A 12,911-nucleotide genomic window follows, 5' to 3' on the forward strand; every position below is an offset into this window, starting at 1 on the left:
ATTCTCTCTAAAGCTTCCAGAAGGAATGCAGCTGTGGGGACATTGTGATTTTAGCTAATTAAGACCTATTTCAAACTTCTGACTTCCAGAACAACACAATAATAAACATGTGGTGTCTCCAACCACCAAGTTTGTGGCAATTTATTATAGCAGCAATAGGAAACTAATAGAAATGCAAATCTTAATGTCATACCCAGATTTAAAATCTTATAGTGACTCCTCATTACAGATAGGACTGAGTAGTGTGCTAATAGATGCCTAACAATTGGATCTCTGGGATAAAAAGTCCTGGTTTGTAATGTTTACCAATTCTTGTGGTGTAGTGACTCAAGCTATGGTGAATTTCAATCTACAGACCTTACCTAGCTGAAGGCCAAGTTGGAAAGACAAGCACAGAGCTGGGTTTCACAAGCTGGTACAAACAAACTGCCAAATTCCATTCCCAGTGATGTGGCTTTTAAGACAATACTTAATCTAACCTCTAAGTTTGCAATTGCAGTTCATACATCTTTTCCTGGTCGCTTTCATGTTCTTTGAATACACTGGCCTTTTCCCTGATATACCTCCTTTTTGTCTGTCCATTGGAATTCCACTATTTATGAATCTGCAAGGGCAATTCCTCCCTTGTGAAGCCTTCCCTACCCATTTCACACCCTACTTCCATTCAAAATTCAAAACAGCAGAGAGGCAATAGATGCCTTTTTTCTGTTGCCTAAAGTACCTTGTGGCTTCTTTTATTATAAGATTAATCCAAAATTGTATTGATTCATTTATGTTAGTTTCCTTCCTCTTGTTGATTGAGAATCTTGGGCAGAAACTTCTGTTTTGTTTTGTTTGTTTATTTTTTTTTAACTTAGTATGAATAATATCTGGCATAAATAAAGGCCCATAATACATACCTGAAAATGTGTGTGGGATTAAAAGCTTAAGGTGTATTAAGCTCACACTCTCAATATATAAAAGAGATACTAAAAAAAAAAGGATTAGTTTCATTAGAGACAGGTACACACACCAGATGAAGCCAGATTTCAATTTAATAAAGATGAAAGGATTAAGACAGATTGAATATGAATGGAGTAATTTTGGTAAATGAGTAAAGGTACAACCCACAATGATTTCTCGATTATTTCTTTGGTGGCTGACACTGTGCTGGCAATGGAGATGAGGCAGTGCCTGTCCCCATGTACTCAATGATATTGAATATAAACCAACTTAGTGAAATTAGAGACTCTCACATCAGAGTTCGAAAGGGCAAAATTTAGTTTTATGATCTTTGCAAGGGCAATATAAAAAATTGGATAAGAAGAATGAGAATTAGAAATCTGATTTTTTATAATTGGCAAATAAAAAAGAAAGCCAGTGTAGCAATATTGATATCATACTATGAAATCTAAAGTAAAGATTAGAAATAGAGTAAAAGAGTCACAATCTACTAATCTGGAAAAGTTGAGTGCATCTCTTTGACAATCTTATAGATCAAGAAGAAAAAGAAAAAAAGGAAAGAATGGAAAAAGAAAGAGGAGAAGGGAGGAAGAGAGGGAAGAAGGAATGAAGAAAATAAAAGAATAAAAAGGGAGAACTAAAAGAGAGAGAATAAATTAGGCCAGTTCCAATAATATGTGAGATAGATACATGGACAGATCTTCCACTGAAAGCAATCAAAAACCCTAAAAAAAAAATTTAAATACCATTTTTAGAGAAATGTTGATAATCTAGTAAAAAAGTAAGGGCTTATAATTAATAGTATCATTTATTGAACATACAACATACTGAATTATTGTTTATTAATTTCATCATTTGTTGTACACTAGTATTTTTCTATCATTAATCAACATACACATAGAGGCCCACAGATGTCACTACTATCCAGTAAGAACCTAGAACTTCATGAGAAATAACATTAGAAAATAATTACTTATTATGGAACTCATCAGACATGTTTAACTGTCACTAATATCTTTTCTTTTAAGTTTCCAGATTTCCAATGTTGATATCAATTATTATTTTGATAACATACAGAACTGGGTAGTCTGTACAGATTAAAGGAAGAGAGAAAACTTATTGGACAAAGTCTCTTTGGACACTCTTTCTATACGGCACATGCATGAGATTTAAAAGAAGAATCAGTATAGCAAAGGATAATTATAGATAGTGGTTATGAAGTCTCCCACTATTCATTATTTTCTTGATTAACTTTTCTGGAATACTTGTGATAAGGCTCCTCCTGCTCTCTGTTATGTTCACAGAAAGAATTTTTTTTAAATAATTTTACTTTTCAAAGTCCGTCTCTTTATCCATTGTTGTTAATTTAGCAAGCATTTACATGTATTTACTACTTACCAAGAACACTTTTAAGAGCTATACACGTAGTAATTTATTGAATCCTCTTAATACCTTCCAGTAAGAGTATCCTCAATTGATAAATAAGAAGCGGAGGCACAGATAGGTAAGGCAGCCCTGTTATAACACACAGCTAATCTGGATTGCAGGCTAACAAGTGGTAGAACTAAAATTTGAATCCATGTATTCTGTCTCTACAGTCTCATTTGCTATGCTACATTGACTCATCAGTTTATTTTATAAAGAGAACAGTGATATTAATTACATGATAAAATATGGACATATTTTAGCTGGGAGGTTTCCTTGGTCAGTATACTTTTTGTTGAAAGTTCAAGAAATCCAAATTTACCAGATGAAATGGAGAGAAATGTGTCCCAAGTGTCTAACAAAATGTGCCTGCTCCCAGAGCACAGTTTGCAGTCAAGTCCCATCAGTTACTGATGCCCGCCCTTTCACTTTCTCACAAAGATATCACGCTTCCTCGTATCCGATTGTCTTGGTTTCTGCTTCATTTAATCATTTCTTTAAAAACTCCCCCATAGGACTTTAATTTTCCCAATTAGCCTGACTTCTGTGTCTTTTCGGTGTAATTATCCCGGTTTCACATATGTGCTAGATTGTTTCATAAATCTAATGCTCCTAGAGTTACTGTCACATAACAAAAGAGAGCTGGCTTCTTTGTAGTGGGTTATCAGTGGTCAGGTTGGCACTCTGCCTGCCATTTCCATCCATAGCTGGGTACTCTGGGTTAGACATTTCCAATGACGGAAATTTGCCAGGGATTTCAAAGGCAGAAATGAAACAACATAGTTCTTGTAACGTCACGGGTGTCAGACACAGAGGCTTCATCCGTGAGTAGACTCTGATGTTTATTCCACAAACTCCCTTGTGGCAAAGTCAGCAGCTTCTTAGACCTATCTCAGAGCTTCTCCTGTGTCTTGTGGAGAGTGTTTCAGATTTCCCCATGAACTCTCCTTTTTCTGCCTGCACTCCTGTGCTTTGGTTCAAGATCTACGTGTGTGTATGTTTTTGCTTTTGGAAAGCAACTACCCAGATCTTCAGAAGCATCTTTCTTACCTTTCTCTCCCCTAGTGCTTCTGACAGTCATGGAAAGTCATAATTTCACTGAAACCCTTTTTAACAAAGCAGATAGGTAGATTTCTTTTCCTAAGTAAACCCTTCTGAGGTATCTTTGTAATATCTCATGCCATTTTTGTTTTTCGCATGAAATATTTCTTTAAAATAATGGGATAATAATGGACCAGTAATTTAATTTAAAAGGTAATAGCTAATCCTGACAGAAGGCCAGTGTATCTAAACTGGATTTTTTTTCTTTATCTGTAACATAAACTTAGTGACTTAAAATACCTACATTACCATGTGTGGATATAATAGTACTTCTGCCTGAATGCATTTGGATAGCTCAATTATGGAAAATAGAGAATACCAATCCCTAAGGAAACTCTGATTTCAGTGTCCTCTTGAAATGAATGCACACTGAGTAGACTCATGTTACTAAGAAGAAATTTAAGTTTTTCCTCACTAGATTTAAAATTTTAAAGGGAGATGAAAGGGGAGAGATCTTAAGCAATTATTTACACAATTGTGGGGGCTGACAAGTTCAAAATTTGTAGGGCAGAGCAGCAGCTGGAAGCTCAGGGAAGGGCTTCTGTTACAGTCTCAAGGTTGAATTCTTCCTGCTCTGGGAAACCTGAATTTTTGTCTTCAGGGCCTTCATCTGACTGGATAAGGCCCACTCATGTTGTGAGGAGTAACCTTCATAAGGGAGAGTAAAGTCAACTGGATTGTACATGTTAAATCACATACAAAACATTTTTACAGCAACATCTAGACTAGCGTTTGACCAAAGAACAGGGTCCCCTTGCCCAGCCATATTGGCACATAAAATGAACCATCATATAGGCATAACAGAAAAACTAATCATAAGCAGAAAAAGATAGTTCCAGATAAGAAACAAAAGGTGATTGTTAAATTAAGATTGCTCATAAAACATAACTTGGAGCATATTTTTTTCCAGTGAGTGGATGTACTGATCACACTGTAATGAATGCAGTGATTATTACTATTATTGTATATATTTATAGAGGTTATGTGATGTTTTGACCTATGTATACATTGTAGAATTATTAAATCAACATAACTAACATATTTGTCACCCCACATAACTTACCTTTTTTTGTGTGTGGTGGGAACACTTAAATTCTACTGTCTTCACAATTTAAAGTACTGTATACAGTGCATTATTATTAATTGTAGTCACAATCCTCTACAGTAGTTCTCCAGAACTTAGGCCTCCTGCTCACCTGTAATTATGTGTCCTTTGAGCAACATTTCCCCATTCCCCATACCCACCTCCTGCTAGAACCTGTTAACCACGATTCTTCTACTCTCTACTTCTCTGAGTTCAACTTTTTAGATTCTACATATAAGTAAAATCATACAGCATTTTTCTTCTGTGTCTAGCTTATTTAACTTAGCATAATGTCCTCCAGATTTATCCATTTTGTTGTAAATGACATAATTTCCTTCTCTTTAAGACTGAGCAGTATTCCAATTTTGGTGATATATATATATATATATATATATATATATATATATATAAAATCACCTTTTCTTTATTCATTCGTCCCTTGATGCCAACTTAGGTTGATTCCATATCTTGGCTAGTGTGAATAATGCTGCAGTAAACATGGGAGTGCAGATGGCTCTTCAGCATATTGATTTAATGTTCTTTGGATATGTGTCCAGAAGTTGCATTGCTGGATAAAATGATAGTTTTTTTTTAAATTGTTTGAGGTACCTCCACACTGTTTTCCACACATCTAGAAAGTGTGAGTAATATCTCATTATGGTTTTGATTTGCCTTTTCCTGAGGATTAGTGGTGTTGAACAACTTCTCCTATGCCTGTTGGCCATTTGTGTCTTCTTTTGAAAGGTGACTGTTCAGTTCTGTTGCCCATTTTTTAATTGAGTTATTTGTTTTCTAGTGGGTCAAGTTCTTTAACATATTTTGGTTAGTCACCCCTTATCAGATGCATGGTTTGTAGATATTTTGTCCCATTCTTTAGGTTGTCTCTTTTCTCTGTTAATTGTTTCCTTTGCTGTGTAGAGGTTTTTAGTTTTATACAATCTCATTTGTCTATTTTTTCACCTTTTGTAAACTGCGCTTTTGGGATCATATCTGAAAAATCTCTACCAAGACCAATGTCAAACAATTTTTTCCCTATGTTTTCTTCTAGTAGTTTTACAGTTTCAAGTCCTTTTTGAAGTCTGTAATCTACTAGGGGTATTTTTAAGTATTAGGAAAAAACTCTATCTTGTCAACCTCTTGTATCTTATATTTGAGTGAGAGTATGGATTGTGGATCTACAGCTGGGTGATCCAGTACAAATAATTTAACTTCTCTGTGTCTCAGTTCTCTCATAGGCTAAATGTGGCTAATAATACCACATATTTCATAAAGTTTTTGTGAAGATTAAATTATGAACAGCATATAAAATGTTTAGAAAAGTACTTTCTCGTATTTGGTGTTATTATTATCATTACTATTAAAAACAAAATTCTTTTTGTAAGACAGTTATTTTTATAGCAGCAGGCATTCTATTATTAATTGACTTTTAAAATAAGTTCCAAATAAAAAGTTGCTATCATATTTTTAAAACTACCACTGCTACTGGAAATGATTGAGTTGAATGTACACTATTTGGATGATGGGTACATTAAAAGCCCAGACTTCACCACTATACAATATATACAGGTAATGGAATTCAATTCTAAATTTACTGAAATTTTTAAAAAGTTAAGTAAATTTCAAAAATAAAATGAAATAAAATAAAACAATGAGAGGTAAACACTGAACGTGACAAAAGAGTTGTATTCAGTATAATATTTAGCTAAAAATTTCAAAATGTAAAATAGGCATTAGACAATTTAAAATGAGGAAGAGCTAGAAAATACAAGGCAAAAATTGGAATATTATAGTATTGGATCCACTAATTTTCATATTTTTATATTTTCAAAAGGTTTACAAATGTTACTGAAACTGCTCCTGAAAAAAACTGAAAATGTTAATGTTTACATATCAAAAAAACAAAAGATAGTAACCATTTCATAGTAAAATACATATGACCTTGTAAGATCATGTTACCTTGTATACATTAAATATATACAATATTTATTTAAAAATTTATTTTCAAAAACGAAACTTTTTGTTACTCTACAGAATACTTATTTTTAACTGAAGTTACTGGATATCCACAACTTCCCAAGTTAGTACAAGGTGACACAACAGATTCTTCCTTATCCCCTTAGATGAGGATTTTTTTGTAATCTCCAGAAGTCATTCAAATATACATATAAGTATAAAAAGTTGTCTCTGAACATTTTTTATTTCTTTTATGAACATGGATGTGGTAATGCATGCATAATATCTTTTAGGCTCAGATAATATATATGATACTTGTAGTTAAAATATAATATGTTATATAAACTTTTATGTAAAACTTGAGGCAAGGGAACTGCAGCCTATTATTTTAAGCAATCATGAATCTTAAGCATTATAATAATAGAGATTGAGAATCATATCTTGGTAATTCCCATAATGGGAAATTTAAAGCTTTCTAATATCATGATATGAAGTATCATTAAGTTTAAACATTAGTTTTACTCTATCTATGGAAATAAAATTATTTAAATAGGCCTATGGTTATTTTACTTATAAAAGTAGACATCTTCACAGATGTAGGTAAAAGTTACAGGTTATTTTATAGCTAGTAATCTTTTCTGGGTAAAAAAGAAAAGCTTATTGAATTAAATAAAATTCAATTTAGTCTTAACATGAAACAGAATTGGTATTATAAATATAGAAATGTCAAGTATTTTTATTTATTGTATACATGCTGCATTGATTTTATGTATTTATATTTTAATTTTTTAATTATTTTTTTCTTAAATTTTTAAGTTAAAATTACCAAATGAATATTTAAATATTTGCAGAGAGGAAAAATATAGACCTAAAACTGTAGAACTCTAAAGATCATAAATGCCAATTGTTTAATTTTGAAATGAAATTGAGGACATTGGTACTTGCCTCTTAGTCCAAGGTTGTATATTCTCACAATACTTCTGTTTCCAAGCCTTTCAAGCATAAAGCCACAGTTCATTTTATTCATCTGGCCATGTGTACATGCATGCAACAAATATTAGTTAAACACATTAGATGGCAGGTATTGTTCCAGAACCAGGAAATACATAAAAAAAAATCCTATACTTTAACGAGCTTAAATTTGAAAAAGGACATATTTTGACACATACATAAATGAGTGTGACAAATTTTCCCAAGTTTTCTATTAGATATTTGCAGCCACTGAGTATGGAGTTTTCAATTATATCTGGATTGGCGGAGGGGGCGCAGGTGGGGAATGTGAAACTTAAGCTGAGTATTGGAAAATAAATAGATATTTGTTAAGCAGTATGTAAAAGTATTGTGAATAATCAGAATGATGGAGGCATCGAATTTGCACAGGCCACGAGAGGAAAGTTCAAGAATGCAGTGAGGCATAAGAAGAGAGAAAGCAGAGTTGGAACCACAGCTGGCATTTTTTTTAAGCAGTGGTGAATAAATGTTGATTTAATATTATTTCTTATCTTACAAACTCAAACACTATTCTTCCACTTCCAGTTGCAGCCATCTCAGAAGCATATTTGATAGGGAAGATCACTCTGCATTATTCCCTGAGAAATTCAATCTTTATGTAGTAATCTCCATCCCTATCTCTAGCCATGCCAGTGCAGGCACGCTTATCTCTCTTTCAAATTTTTAAAAACTTTCGTCCTAGGAAAGGATAATCACATTTATTAGGCATCTGCCTAATTTTTATTGCTTTAATTGACTGCTCTGTACTCTTTCTTGACACATGGATCTTGCCAGCTCCCTTAGTTTCAGTTAGACCATAATAATATCTATCCCACTGTTACCTAATATCCTGGGTAACAATAGATTCAGGATTTGTGAACTCTTCTGTTTTTAACCACTCTATACATCTGCTTTCCAAAGTGAACTATGCTCGCATATAAAAAAAAAAATCTCTAAAATATGGATATTTAGGTCTTTCTTTTCTTTCAATTTGATTTAACAGGATTATCTTTAGAAAGTTTTATTTACAAATAATTTCAGAGAGATTTGTTACTTTTACCCATCTCCTTGTTTCAAAGCAAAGTTTTCATAAAACATCATCTTTCTGTCAAAAAATCATATTGCCATAATAAAAAGCACTATATTTGTAGTTTGTTTCCAAAAGATACACACACACACACACACACACACACGCAGGTGTCGTCAATGAAGTGTTTAATAAAAGATAGCTTAATCTTATATTTTTCCTCTGTCCCTTATGGTCTATACATTTAAGAAAAATAAAGTGACAGTGTTATTCTCTTGCAGGACATGCTATTAAAGATAGTTGAGGAAGCTTCACATATCTTATATGAACACATTGCTGATGTCAATAGAGCTATTTAAAGTGACTTGGAATTTAGGCAACTTTTTAAATGTTAGTGTCAATGTAGTTTTATTCAAATACCAGCACTGGCTCCATGAGGAAGACTTAGTAATATTTTCACAGGCATTACTGTTTACATAATGATTTAGATGAAATACATTGAGAGAAACGTGTTTTTTCAAATTAAATCATTATTTTCTAATAATTGCTAATTCACTCATCTACTAGTAGTTTACCCTTTATAGATTTGAGTAGGATTTTCACCCCAAGATATACGTGCATGGCTTTCCAACTTTATATGGTTCTTAGAGATTACACCTATTCCTTCAATAAGTAGGAACAGGCTAATACAATATTTAAATGTTAGGTTGAGGTGAGATATCGGAAAGGTAGGAATTAAAGATGACGTGAGATTTTATGTTTGAGTAAATGAGAGAAGAAGATTTTCATTGGCATAGAGGTTGATTTTCTAGATACGTGTTCTAGCAATTACTAAGAGAGAGGTGTTGATGTCTCCTATTATATGTGGAAAGATCTATTTCTCTTTCCAATTCTATCAGATTTTGCTCCATGTATTTTGAAGCTCTGTGATTACTCCTTTCATTTGTCAGATTTTTGTCTTTCTTAGGGAGCTGACCCTTTTATCATTATATAATGTCTGTTTTCCAGTCCTGGTAAATTTCTTGTTCTAAAGTCTACTTTGTCTGAAATTGATATAGCAATTTTAGATCTTTTTGTAAAATTTATGTTTGTATGTTATATATTTTCTATCAGTTTTCTTTTAACCAATTTATGACTTTGTTTTAAGGTGGGTTTTGTGGACAGCTTATAGTTGTCTCTTTCTTTTTAATCCTATTTGACAATTTCTCTCTTTTAATGGGTTATTAGACTGTTAGCATTAAATATTATTGTTGATATGGCTGTATTAAAATACCACCTTGATAGCTGTTTTCTATTTTTTCTCTCTGTTCTTTGTTTTTTTCCTCCTTTTCTGCTTTTATTTTTGCTTAATAAGATTTATTTAAGATTCAATTTATCTATATTATTGATATTTATAGCTTTAAGTATTTTAAATATTGTTCAAGAGCTTATAACATATGTCTTTGAACAATTAGAATCTACCTTCAAATAATATTATACCACTTTACATATAGAGTTAGGAATCTTACAATTGTATATTCCCAATGCTTTCTTCCTTCCCTTATACTGTTTTTGTCATTCATTTTATTTTTACACATTCTATGAACACATAGCTACTGTTTTCCTTTAAACTGTTTCCTTTTAGAAATATTAAAATCAAGGAATATGTTATATTTTTATCTTTATTTATTCCATTTCCATATTTCTGTGTAGATCCTTATTTCTGTCCAATAATATAATATTAAATACATCCGTCTGAAGATCTTCTTTAACATTTTTTTCAGTGAAAATCTGTTGGCCAGCAATTCTGTCAGTTTTTGCCTGTTAAAAAGAGTCTTTATTTCTCCTTAAGTTTTAAAAAATATTTCACTTAGTTGCCAATGAACACTGTAGTATGAGTGAGAAAGGCACAAGAGTAAATGTCAGTTTTCTGCTATGTCACAAAAATTCTGGTAGGCAAACAATAACCATGTTGTATTACACATTACTAATCCAAGAATTAGTAAATATTGTCTCAGCAAATTAAAATGGTTGAGTTAATAAGAACTGAACAGCTACTTTTAATAACTAGACCTGAGGTATAAGTAAGCCCATATAAACATAAAAGCACATCCCCTGTATTAACAACCTTGGAGCAAGGAAGCAGGGAAGGGTAGAAGAAATGTCAAAGCAGCATTGATTCTCAGTCGTGGTGGAGTGCTATGATATGTAGCCTGCTTGATTGTAGAATGGTTCTATTGAGCTGCGAGTCAACCCCTTGATTTCCACTTCTCCCCAAACCACTAAAGATTGGAACCTAATCCTGACTAAGCCATGGTCTAAAAGTTGCCAATATCCACTGCCAATTACGTTCATCAGAAAATGAAATAGCTGCCCTGGTTTTAAGACTAGGAAAATAGAAGGAATAGACAATTGGTGCCACTATTTATTTTTCTACCAATTCTTCTAAAAATAACCATTTATTTTTCCTTTTGAAAGAGAGGTATTGATTAATGATTTTTGAAATGTGGAGTTTAAGAAAAATTAGAATGTTTCATTACTTTGTCTTAAATTAATCTAATTCAAGTGACAAATGGAAGCAAACATTTGAAGAATTCTGAACTCCATATTTACCTATTTAGCAAAGTCAAACACAAAGACATTACTTTTTATTTTTACTTTTTATTCCATTGGCAATGTAGATATTTTATGTTTTTCCATGTGCTTTTAGCAAATTTCCTAAACCCTGATTCTTAGTTTACTCGTGAATAATATACTTTCAGATTTTTAAAAGTTAGATAATTGCTATTTTGCTGCTGAAAGAATATCAGTTTATGATGATACGAAAATGCAACTAAATAGCTAAGTTTTAAAAAGAAAGGAAAATAAGAGCAGGGCAGCATGACTGTCTGCATGTGTCTGTGATGGTAGAGGTTTTTAAAGAAAACTAAAAAGGTGTAATTCCACTGACATCTCAATAGTCTTCAAGTCTCTCTATATACATATTCAAAATACTGTAAGTAGTCCCTTACTGACATCCCAAGATCCATAGATTTTTGCAAACTGACTTTAAGGAAAACGACATATAAGGAAACCAGTATTCCTGCAGGCTAATTGATATGATATAAACAAGAGTTAAGTTCCCTTGGGATATTTCTGGTCACAAAAACATTATCAGTCTTCTAAATAAAGACCAAAATAGTTCTAATGTTAAGCATTGAAATAAATGTGAGCTACATACATACATTTAAGAAAGATGAACAAAAACAAGTTAGATAATTTACTATTCCAGTTCAGGGTCGCGGGTGGCCAAGCTTCTCCGGGCAACTCAGGGCACAAGGTGGAAGTCAACCCTGGGCAGGATGCCATCCTATGGCAGGGCACACTCACACACACACCCACACTCTCAGTCTGCAGCAATGTAGACGGACCAACTCACCTAATGTGCCCAGCTTTGGGATGTGGGAGGAAACCAGAGTACCTGGAGAAAAACCATGCAGACATGGGGAGAACATGGTGCAAGCTCCACCCAGAGAGTAGTATCTCCTGGGATTCCATTTGGTGATTTTTCATCAACATTATAACAAAAGGACATGGAACGAAATGACTTTATTCCAGGATCTGCTGTACTGTAAAAGACTGTCTGCCTCGCATTTCTTCTTGTTACCACGTTGCTAAAGTCGTCTTTTCTCTCTTATTCTCCAATTTTGCTTTCAAGATGATTGGTAGTCTTTGTCATGTCTCATTTCTTTCCTCAGACTTTGGATTCTTCTCTCTGCCTTTAGCTTCTGCAGTCCTGCTGAGTAGGCAAAGTACCCTCTAGGTAGTTAAGTTCTTTTGCTTAGCTCAAGGAAATAAAAACAAAGCCAGATGTTGTAACTGTGAACTTTCCATTTAGACACAATTTGTCAATTTTTGTGAAAGCACTTTTTGTCAAAAGTCTGTTCTATGATTATGTAAGAAAAAAGAATGCAACTTTAAAAAAAATGCAAAACACATCCTTGAAGAATGTAAGCCAGACTCAGAGAGGTGAAATACAATGACAATACAGTACTCAATGAGTCATCTACAATAATAATGGAATGCATTTGCTTCCCTAGTTAATACCTTAAGAAAATGCAGCTTAGAGCAAACATGTAAATTGCCCTTCTTTATATCTTTATGAAAGAGCAGAACTAAAATTTGAACCCATCAATAACATCAATCCTATGTCCTTTCCTCTACAAAGCATGCTAGAGCATGGTGGTAACTTTTCCAGACTCTGAAAGGTCTCACATATCTTTACCATAGAGGGCAGCAGTCCCAACGTTTTTTGACACCAGAGACCATTTCATGGAAGACAGTTTTTCCATGGACTTGAGATGGGGGGTCTGGTGGGTGGAGGGTTGGGGCAAGGGGAGGCAGAGCTCAGGCTCAGGCTGTGATGCCAGC

The sequence above is a fragment of the Eulemur rufifrons genome, chromosome 29 (assembly GCF_041146395.1).
Source record: "Eulemur rufifrons isolate Redbay chromosome 29, OSU_ERuf_1, whole genome shotgun sequence".
Classification (NCBI taxonomy): Eukaryota; Metazoa; Chordata; class Mammalia; order Primates; family Lemuridae; genus Eulemur; species Eulemur rufifrons.